The following is a 12,007-nucleotide window of genomic DNA, read 5'->3' as shown; positions in this document are numbered from 1 at the left end:
ATTAATATATCATAAACTTCGTTAAATTTTAACTAAATGGTTTTTCGTTTTTCCAAATTCTATTTATATCAAATTTTATTTGAATTTTTCGATACTAACGATTATCCCAAAAAAGTCCTTAACATGTACATAAGAACATTTAAATTATATAATTTACAAAGAAAGCAAATATATTTCTTAGGTAAAATTGTATAAGAATTTCAGACTTAGATTGATAGGATTTTGCTCTGATGGGTGTTAAATGTTTTATACTCGTTGGATGAAATTCTAAGAAAAGTTAATTTTAATGTCACAAAAAAGTCCTATTATTTACCGAATTATACACTTTTCAATCGATTTCCGGCACGCAAATTAATTACTTAACAAAATAAGACCCATCGGAGCAATATCGATATTTTTTGGACACCTCTAATGTACATACATAAGGAGTGAGATCGAAAAATTCTTAACATACATATATGTTTATAAAAAAGAAACCACTAAACTTACAGCTTTATTTTTTTTTATTTGATTCAAATTATTATTACAATTTACAAAAAAAAAAATATTTTTATAGTTTTAATCACTAGTGATGAAATTTTGAACCCTTTTCGGAAACCCTTCCATTAACGTTTTTATAGTGCTTTCTGTCACTTTGCTCGAACATGTAGTCCATCTCCGCTTAATATATACCACACTTTTGGACACCTTTTTTGTACTCTTCAATTCTCTTTTAACAAGAGCCCAATATCTCTCCACTGGCCTTAGCTCCGGGCAGTTTGGAGGATTTGCCTCTCTTGGTACATATACCACATTATTGTTCTTGTACCACTCAAGGGCTTGTTTACCATAGTGACAGGATGCCAAGTCAGGCCAAAAATAAGTGGACACATTATGAAGTCTTATGAATGGAAGCAGCCTTTTTTGTAAGCATTCCTTGATGTAAATTTCGGTATTTATAGAGCCGTTGTAACAAATGATTGGCTTCTTTTGCCGCAACTGCATATTTCTTGCCATACCAAGAACTTTCTGGGGAAATTTTGTCTGCTTTTTGGGTCCTAAACTTCTTCAACATTCCCTCGAGCATCAGCAACATAAAACTTTGACCTGAAGTTGCGAAAATCTGCCAGAACATACGTTTCGTCATCCATTATGCAGCAAGAATATTTTTTTATAAAAATTGACTTCAATTTCCGTGCTCTGTTTTTGGCCTCTAAATTTTTAGCAGCGTTCCTGTCAGGAACTTTTTGAGCCTTGTATGTTTTTAAACCTGCATTAGCTTTAACTTTTCGTACCAAATAGTCCGAGCACTGAGCTAACCGAGCTGCTTTCCTACCGGATGTGTTGGGAGCTCTTTTGAAAATGCGTTCTATTTTTTTGGGTTTAGAAACATCATGTGGACCATTCCTTCTACCTGAACCATGTTTTCTATCAACTGACAAGTTCTCCCGGTACTGCTTAATAACATTGGAAACAGTTTGACGGCAGACCTTTGTATGCTTGGCCAACTTTTTGTAAGACCAAGTTGGGTTTAGTTGAAAATATTTAATAATTTCAGTACGCACTTTTTTTCTGGTCACTCATTTTAATCAGATTAACAAAAAAATTAATATAATTGACATTACACATAATAACTGACATGTTTTTCAAAGGTAACTTGATCAAAAAAATATCAAATAATACTTTGGTTGAAAAATGTAATGAAAAACGTGTGTTAAGAATTTTTCGATCTCACTCCTTATGTATGTAAATTTAAATAAAAAAATAATGTTCAAGTTATAAGAATAAATAGATTAAAATTTTAATTATAAACTGATGGACTACATTTCATTGTTTTCATCATCTTGCTCGAAAAGTGTCAAGTTGTCTATTCCCTCACATAGAAATGATGGATTCAATTTTACCAGTAGAATATTGTCAAGAGTTTCTTTACTTAAACGGTTTCGGTTTTCCGTTAAAACTAATTTTAAAGACGAAAATGCTCGTTCAACTGAGACCTAAAATTAAAAAATATTAAAACATCATAAAAGAAATTTGTGGTGAAATTTAATACAGACATTACTAAGTGCATATAACTCCGGGTCACTATACTTTCTGTCTTTCCAAAAATTAAAAACATTTACAGGGCTTGTGGCAGATTAAGTGTTTTAATTTTATAATTAACGTCAACATTGTTGACTTCATTACCCCGGAAAACTTGATTTAAAAATTATTAAGAATATCATCATCATCATCGTTTTCTTTGCGTATTTCTGGTGTTATTATATTAGATGTAGTGGTGTTGCCAATTTCCACTCCGCACACCAATTTTATCTTCTGCCACAACATCTTCAAATATTTGATTGCGTTTAATTTTTGATTATCTGTGAGGAGATGGCGAATTCTGGGGTCAAGATATGAACAAGATAATAAACCGCAATTTGAGAGTAACTTTTCTTCGCGTTTTTCCATGCTCTGAAGCAATACTGAGCTTATTTTAAATAACATTGATTCCTTCTTCGTGTTGTTTTCCTTTATTATTTCTGTTGTTAAAAGTTTACATCTTAGCCACTGTAAATAAAAATCACTGTAATGTAGGTGTTCCTGTTGAAACTTTATAATGGATTTTTGTAGTGAAGAAAGGGCTATACAGTAGCTATCAATAAATTCCTAAAAATCAGAATTTATTTTAAAACTTTCATCAGAGGATTTGTGTTCCACTGATTCGACGGACTCAATTATTTCTTTGGCATTTTGCAAATCTTTAATCATATTATACGTGGATCCCCAGCGTGTAGGACAGTCCAGCTGTGGTAATTTTAAAGATTTTATTTCAAAAAGGTCTTTGAAACCATTTTAATTTTTTCTTAAAAATTTTACAATATTTCGACAATTAATTATTTTATCTTTAATGTTGGCATTTTTTATAGTATCTAATGCCCACAGCTGGGAAGTGTGAGCAGCACAAAGGCATATTTCGATTTCCCCAACATGCAACAACTCAGTTTGACATTCCATTGAATTAATAGTTTCAAAGTATAAATTGTTGTTATACGTATCATCCACAAAACATTCTTCCTCACTTAAGCAATGCGATAAAATTTTTGTAGATTTTATCATATTACTACCATTATCGCTTGTTATAGTAACAATTTGTTGCAAATTTATTTTGTATTTATTAAGAACATTTAGTATTTCTATTCCTAATTTTTTAGAAGTGTATGAGTGCTGTCCCTTCAGTTCTACCATTACCAAAATTCTTGAATTGATTTCATCATTTTTTATATACTGTGCGGAAATGCCGAAAATATTCCTTACAAGTCTTGATGCACTATCAATTTTTAATGAAATTAATCGATTTTCACACTCAGCTGATATAGACTTTACTATATTTTCTGCAACTTCACATAGCGTCTTTTTGCAATTTGTTGCATTTAAACAAAATTTTTTCCCAGAGTTCAATTCTATTCCCTTACAAATGGGATCAATTATGTTTCTCATGTTAGGTGAGTTTAAAAAATTAAAGGACGCCGCATCTTCAGTCACTAAGCCAATGTATGATTTTATCAGGAGTTTCTTGTTTATTTCACATTTAATATTTTTGGTTTTATATTTGGAAATAGAAACTTGTGTTTTTTGTGCATTTTCTTTATTTATTTCATTTCTGATTACTATTTTGTGCACTTTTTCTACATGTTTTTTAAATTAAGTTTTCTTTCTGTTTTAAATTGTTTGTTGCAATGTTTGCATATCGCATCTCATCTCTTTTTTCAAAATGTTTTTCGAAATCCATTACACTTTTTCTTGGCATTTTAAATAGCGAATAAATTTATTTCCTTTACAATCACTCTTTCTCCACAATCTCTTTTCCTTCACAATCACTTTTTGATATAAAAATGTTCATTAATTTTAATAAAATTGTCAATTTTTGTAACAAAACAAAGTTGCCAAAGATGAATTTTGTAAATTCGAAGTTATTTTATATTACTAATGAATTTTAGAGTGTCAAACACAATAATGCTCGGCATTGGTTAAAAATTTAAGAAGACTATTAAATGTCAATTCAAAATTATTAAAACAAAACTAAAAAATTACACTTACAATTTCCTATTATGTGTGGCAACACTAGAAAACATTTCTATGCATTTTCATTTGTATAAACAATATGCTCCTGTATGTTTATTTTTTAACAACTATATTGCTACCATTATTATTTTTATTATTTCTATTGCTACTTTAGTAGTTTTCTATTGCTACTTCTATAAATTTTATATTGCTACTTCAATAAATTTCTATTGTTATCTTCAGTAGCAATAGTTCATATTTTTAAACTATTACTTCATTTGTAGTTTATTTTATACTACTACTACCAAAGGTAGCAATAGTTATAGAAAATAAAAACTACAAAATAAAATTTAACTATTGCTTCCGCTACCGGAAATTCTTTGGAGAAGTAGTTATAGAAAATAGAAAAATACTTAGTAGTTAAGGTAGTTTTTTAAACACTGATATGAAGTTTATGTTTAAAATAATGCTATGTGTACAAATTTGAAATAAAACAATTATTTTAAATATTAATGAAAAATTTTAATTTTTGTTACAATTCGCCAAAAGACGAAAAAAATTTGCCTAAATTCAACTAATTCGTGAAAGCGAAAGTGTTAATATGATTGCAGCCACTTCGATGTTGTAACAAGATGCTCCGGACATCCATAAACTAAGCTCCGTACATGCAATAAAAACATATTGAATACATTTGGTATAACTTCTTCTCTATATTGAATTGCCAAAATTGTTAATATTGTAAGCACTAATGGGACGTGAACGTCATCTATTTGCAATTATTTACAGTTCATTGCCGAAATATGTATACGATTTATGGCCCATTATACATTGCGTTTTAAAAACGTAATCTGAAATATCGTGTCTACTTTCAAGTGCAATATGAATTAGTGTTCTGTTTGTGGATATGGCACGTATGAAACCTCACGTTAATAATTAACATATAAATGAGAGTTTTCTTATATTTATAATTTTAATACAATTTTTCAAATAATCAAAAGGTATAATAGAAGAAGAAACTAAAAGTTGTTTATTAAATATTTTTATATTTTGTAACTTGAGTCCTAAATATGCTTTTGAACTTCATAATTTTTAAATTTGGCAAAAGCTTATGAATACTGTTGGAATTTCATTTTTAATAACTACACATTTTGCTTAAAAATTTCTTAAAGTATTTAACCGTTTTCCTTGAATATTCAACCAAAATTAAACTTCAAATATCTCCTTGTCAAAAAATAAAATTGAAACAAACTTCTATTTTTAAATCATGTACCAAAGTCTAACAAGTAGTCCGACTTTCACATATAGGAAATTACTCTTTCACATCTGCGAGTACCGTGTGAATTCGACTGTCTTCTGCGAAATTAAAACTTGTCAAAACACTTAAATGTTTAACTTACTTTTTTGGCCACTTCTAAGGATCGTACGCAAAATTGCAGTTATTTATTTTACAGAGTTTCAATTTTTGGTATTGAAAATTCAAACAAATTTAAAATTTTATTTTTTTATAAAACTCTGTGTGTTTAGAATGCACCTATACATATACATTTTTGTTACTAACACATATTTAGAGTTATGTACTTTTTCACTAACACATACTTAGAGTTAGGTACTGCAGTCATAGAGTCGGACTACTTGTTATACTTTGTCATGTACTATTCTCTGAATTAAAATTTGCAGTTTAAAAAATATTTCACATATTTTCATCTACAAAAAGTAAAAAAATATCGGAATTATTAACGAAATTTTGAACGGATCCTTCTCATATTTATATATGTATTAATATTATATAATTCTATGTATAAATCGAATTGAATATGGAGATCTTTAATAGAAAATTTATTTCTACATACAGCTAATTAAATACTATCGCCAAATCATTTATTTGTGATTTTTATAAAGAACAATTAGGAAAGTATAGTCAGACATGGCCGATCATATGGTACACTACACCATGAAAATATTTTAAAAATGAATTAATTTTCATAAAGAAACGTATATGTTTAATTTTACCTTAATTCCAAAGACTTTAAGCAATTATGGCATTCAGTATAGGTCAAACGTAGGCCGATACTCATTAAATTGTAAATTATTATTATTTAAGATTTGTTATGCTTAATTTCATTGCGAATGGTTATAAGACAATTGTGGAAGTTTTAGACATTTTTTTGAAGGGGGTTCGTATGATCGGCCCTTCGATCATAACAAATGTCATTTATACTTTAATAAAACTAATTTGTGCCAATGTTTAAGTTCAATCTTAATTCTTCGCAAGAGCTAAATTACAACTCTCCTGTGTTAAGCGAAGTGTGTCTTTATTGAAAAAGTTCTTATAATATATAGTAATTAATTGCTTACACAGCATTATTCATAAAGCGGATAGTGTAACAATTGGACAGAACATTGAACGCAAGAAATACATACAAACAAAGCCACGATCAGTAAAATATTAAAAGTATTGACTGTTTTATCCACTTTGTAATATAATATTATTTTTAACCGCTTTTTCAATATTTTGTCGGCATAAGCGATACATGTTTTATGCTACAGATAATTTTTATTATATTTAGTAAAGTATCCATATTTTTCCATTATGACTAATGGAGAACAGTTTATTCGAACAATAAACAAAACTATAGATTTATCAAGTTTATTTCGATCTCATTTAAAGTGATAGCTCAGTTTTAAGTATTATATTGTAGTCTGTTGAAGCAAGCAGATTTAGGGTATGGATGCAACATCTTTGATGAGTAGGCAACCATCACCCATTTTCAAAGTAAGGTATTTCTTTATTATTTTGGTCTTCAAAAATGTTATTTCCTACGCTATAATCTCGAAATACCTTTACGAAATTAGAACCATTGTCCGTTATCGTCATTACTATATTTAAATTATTTAATCCAAAAATGGTGTTTATTTCAGTTATCATTTGAGAAATATTTTCAGCCGAGTGTGTTCCGAAAGTTCTTTTACACGCCATGGCAGCAGATTTACGTTTTAATTTGTCTGTAATCCAATGACACATGTAATCAATAATCGTCTTATGCACAAACGATTATTAAGTTAACAATGGTTGTTAAAACCTGTTTATATATGGAAAAAGTGTGTAGTAAACCATTGTTAACTTTAATAATCGTTTTTGAATAAGGCGGTAAAGCTTTAAGAAGTCACTTCCCTGGTTCCTTTAATTTGTCGATAGCATGTAGCACACTTAGCAGTTTATATTATCTGAAATCTGAAAATAAATATTTAGCGGGCGATTCAACGTAGTTAATATTACTGTAGTAAAAAAGGACATACTTTTTTATTTCCATATAAAACTTATCTTTAATAAAAATAATTTTTTGTACATCGGATTGCGAATCTCGAATACAAATATTTATTTATTTGAAGATTAATTTTGATCAGTTTTGATTTTTTTCGATTATTTTCATTAATATAAATTAATCTTTGATTATTTTTATATTATTTTTAATCGTAATCAATAATTAATTAAAAAAATTTTACAGCTATTATTATTTTTTTCTTTTTGACATTACGTTTCGTTCCAGCTGACTTGATTAAACCAAAGTATGAAAATATTAAGATGTTTTTAAACATGAAAAATTTATCGAGTTTAATTTGAAGTTATTTTTTTAAGTAGTACTATAAAATACGAATAATATAGATATGTACGTATGTATGTATATTTCTTTATGAAACTGCAATTTTTAATGCAATGACAATTTAATTGATTTTCATCAATATGGGTTAAATTTAAGAGGCAATAAACTAAACTGTTACACGTATTTTACAAATACATATATACATATGCACACATTACATAAATGATCATATACATATAAGAAAACATTTTCGAAATTCATTATTTAGTGTCAAATAATCTGAAAAAGCATTAATAACAAACAAAACCTACGGCCAAATAAATATTATGATTTCATTATAAACATATACATAAAACTATGTCTATTAATAATGCAAGAAAATAAAAAATGAGTACTGAATAAATCTTCTCGATGTTTACAAATTTAAGTGGTTTAAAATTAATCGTAAATATAGGACATCGTGATGATAAAATGCCAATAGCAGGTTTCGATAATAACCCAGCAGTTCGAAAGGACAGTCCCGAACTGACCACTTCATCTACCACTTGTGGTGGCCCCTAGTCACCTGACTACCTAGGTGACCAACCATTTTAACATGGGCTTGTCTTAAGAGGAAGTCAATCGTCACTCTACACCCTACAAAGAGACAGTAGAGAGACGATTGCCTCCGCTCTCGCTTACAAAGGGGACACTAAAGTGACGACTGTCTTCATTCTCGTTTACAAAGAGTTTATTTTTGACGAAAGACCAAAAACATACGAATTGGAGTCAGCCAAGTGGATAGATATTAATGGAACTAAAATTTAAAAATTTCAAGTGTCCACTCTCTAGAATACTATGGAACAATAATGTGACGATTGACCCGAAAGATATAAATTTGAGTCATCCAGTAGAAAGTAATAATCATTTCTCCAAAAGATGGGTAAAATAACTACTTTCGGAAGTACCACCTGGCTGACTCCAATTCGCATGTTTCGTCACAAATAAACTCTTTGTAATCAAGAATGAAGATAGTCGACACTTTAGTGTCCCCTTTGTAAGTGAGAGCGGAGGCAATCGTCTCTTTACTGTCTCTTTGTAGGGTGTAGAGTGACGATGTTAAAATGGTAGTCAGGTGGCTAGGGGCCACCACAAGTGGTAGGTTCGGAACTGTCCCGTCGAACTGCTGGGAATCAAAAAAGAAGCTCGCGGTATGGAGCTTTTGTACTCGGAAACTTGGTTTGTTATGTTTCTCATTCGTACAAAAACAAATCAATGCAATTAAGACTTGGTTCACACCAAGAAACTTTTAATTTTTGTATGTAAGAGAAAGAAATATCAACACACAAAATCAAAAGTTTCTCAACAAGAGTCTCCTAGTGTGGACCGGCACTATGTAGTTTCTGAAACAAATCATGTTAAATTATGTTCTGGTCTCGGCGGTATTGATGAATTAAATTTTATGCTAAAAGAAATTGTTTATATTAAACAGTATTCGTAATACTTTGTACAAATATATCAACCGGAAGTATTTTTCTTCAGAAAATAACTTTTGATTACAATCGAGCTTAGATTCCAAGCAAATTGTAATAAATTTCAACGCATTTAAGCAATAAACTAAATTCAATCTATACATATATATACTTGGACAGCCTTGCATCAATCAAGTTATTAAATGGAAATGTCTTTTCAATTTTATTCAATCATTGGCACACCACGTTAAATTATATGGGTTCCAGGACATGAGGTCATCCTGAAAACGACACATCTGATGATTGCGCAAACAAAGGGTCGTCCCTAGACTAAACCCTTTTCCAAAGTGATATTCGCACTCCTTTGTTGACGCTATTAAAATGTATATATGATTGGGCTTTGAGTGAGAAGTAACTCAAAAGGTAAAATATTACAACTTGTAGAATATGAATTCCTGTCTAGCCCACTCTGACAACGGATAGTACTAGCACTCTCTTGTCTCTTAGAAAGTACTCGATTATACTTCTAATTGAAGCCTATAATTACTGGGAACTCATGATTGGATATATGTCAAAACGTACAGGCAACCCACGTTATAGCTGTTTGGACGAAGAAGACTTTACTTTACAAGCGCACAGACTACTCTACCTTGGTAGAGCTCTTTTATGTTTTTACGGAGATAGCAAGAACCAAGTAGTCAACGAAATTAGGGAGGGAAACCATTTTCTCAATATAAGGGAATGGTAACTCTAAGGGTAACACAATAAGCCACTAGATCTCAGAGTAAAATCGCTAACTAGCGAGCAAACCTCGAAACCATCCCGAAAAATGCGGCACTCCGTAACAAATGATGAACCGAATACGGAAATAGTTATTACATCTGTCATGGTTAAATGGACATTCAAGAGCTTTGCTCCCTATAAAGCTGCGGGGTCGAATGACATTTTTTCGGAACTTTTACAGGTGGAAGCGGGACTGTTTTCCGTGCATCTGTCTCAGATATTCACTGCATGCTTAAAATTCACATATATCCCCATAAAATGGCAGGTTGCAGGTAAATATTTATACCCAAACCTGAGAAACCTAGCTATGTGGCACCTAAGTCCTATCAACCGATAAGTCTTACGTCCATCCTACTTAACACCTTGGAACGGATAGTCGATAGTATGGTTAAAAGCTGTATACCAGACATTAACATTGATTCCATCAATAACATTAATTCCATCAATAATAAAATATCAAAATAATTTTTGTGCACACATAATAGCTTTGTTCCTTTACTTGTCAAGTTTGCAGGTTTTTACCAGAAATTGTAAAAGAGAACAAATTTGAGCAATTAAAATTATTTTCTCTTTGCCAGAACTTGCAGGTTTTAGCCAGAACCAAAGTATAACAAGTAGTCCGACTCTTTGACAGCAGTACCTAACTCTAAGCATGTGTTAGTGAAAAAGTACCTAAATCTAAATATGTGTTAGTAACAAAAATGTATATGTATTGGTGCATTCTAAACACACAGAGTTTTATAAAAAAAGTTACAATTTTAAATTTGTTCGAATTTTCAATACCAAAAATTTAAACTTTGTTTGTAACATAAAATTCAACAACAACAAAAATAAAATGTCAATAAATTAACCAAAAATTTTTTCCAGTTCATGAAAATTAAACAAAATTCTAAATTAAAAGTGCTTTAAAACTATTTTAAAAAATTGCGGTTTTTTTGTGGATAACTGCAATTTCGCGTACGATACATAAAAGTGGCCAAAAATGTAAGTTAAACATTTGAGTGTTTTGACAAGTTTTAATTTCTCACAAGAGAGTCTAATTCACACGGCACTCGTAGATGTGAGAGAGTAATTTCTTATTTGTGAGAGTTGGACTACTTGTTATACTTTGGCCAGAACATTTTTTCCTGGCAAATAGAAATAAAATGTTTGATATTTTTGATTTATTTTTATAAATAAGTAAGTATGTGTGATTGTAGTTTTTCAATTTAATTTTAATATCAATAGAAATTTATATGAATAAACATCAATACAAATTTATTGAAAGAGAAATTTAGTTTTTTCTGTTCCCGTACTTTTTATAAGTACGAAGAGAAAATTCATTAATTCTCTTTAGCCAGAAAAGTTCTGGAATAAAGCTAATAAATTCATGTCAAATTTTACCCAATTGCTTTATTAATTAATAAAATTTATATATTTAAAGGGGGGATATGGGAAATTTTGAATCGATTTTTATGATTTTCCACATACTTGATCCCTGGCAGAAAAAATAATGTAAGACAAAATTCATCTAATTATCTTTCAAAGTTTCTGCGAATAATGCTGAAGAAAAGAAGAAAAAACATAATTTTTTTTGAGGTAGTCCTAAATTTTACTCATAACTTTTTACGTCGTCAACCGATTTTGCTGATTTTCAATACCGAACTGCTTAGAATAACAATATTTTTTTTTTGTGAATTTGGTTGATATCCTTAGCTTAGTTTTAACGTGAGCTTGTTTTACACAGGCAGACAGACGGACATCGTTCGTTTCAAAATTTCACAAGGACCCACAATATATACACATTGTTGGGTCTTAGATTAATATTTCTTGGTGTTACACACCATGTATAATATGGGTTCTATATTTCTCTACCTTTTACATTTTGTAAGCACCAATACACCAATTAGAAGAACCGTTTTAAATTCATATTGTAATTTACAAGTGTATAGATGCAAATACATATCAAATAATACATTTATTGTCATCTCTAATGCAAGGTTACCATGTCACCAACACTCCAATCCCCGTTAATCGATCACTTGAAAATCACATATTCGGCCATCTGGGGAAATCTCAACGTCCAATACTGCCAATTAAGAAATAGGGCGTTTGAGTACGCCGTATTAACATCTGCTGATCTGGCTATTCCATCTTTACCGTGATATA

This window comes from Lucilia cuprina, chromosome 3 (genome assembly GCF_022045245.1).
Source record: "Lucilia cuprina isolate Lc7/37 chromosome 3, ASM2204524v1, whole genome shotgun sequence".
Classification (NCBI taxonomy): domain Eukaryota; kingdom Metazoa; phylum Arthropoda; class Insecta; order Diptera; family Calliphoridae; genus Lucilia; species Lucilia cuprina.
Note: the sequence above shows the minus strand (reverse complement) of the source record.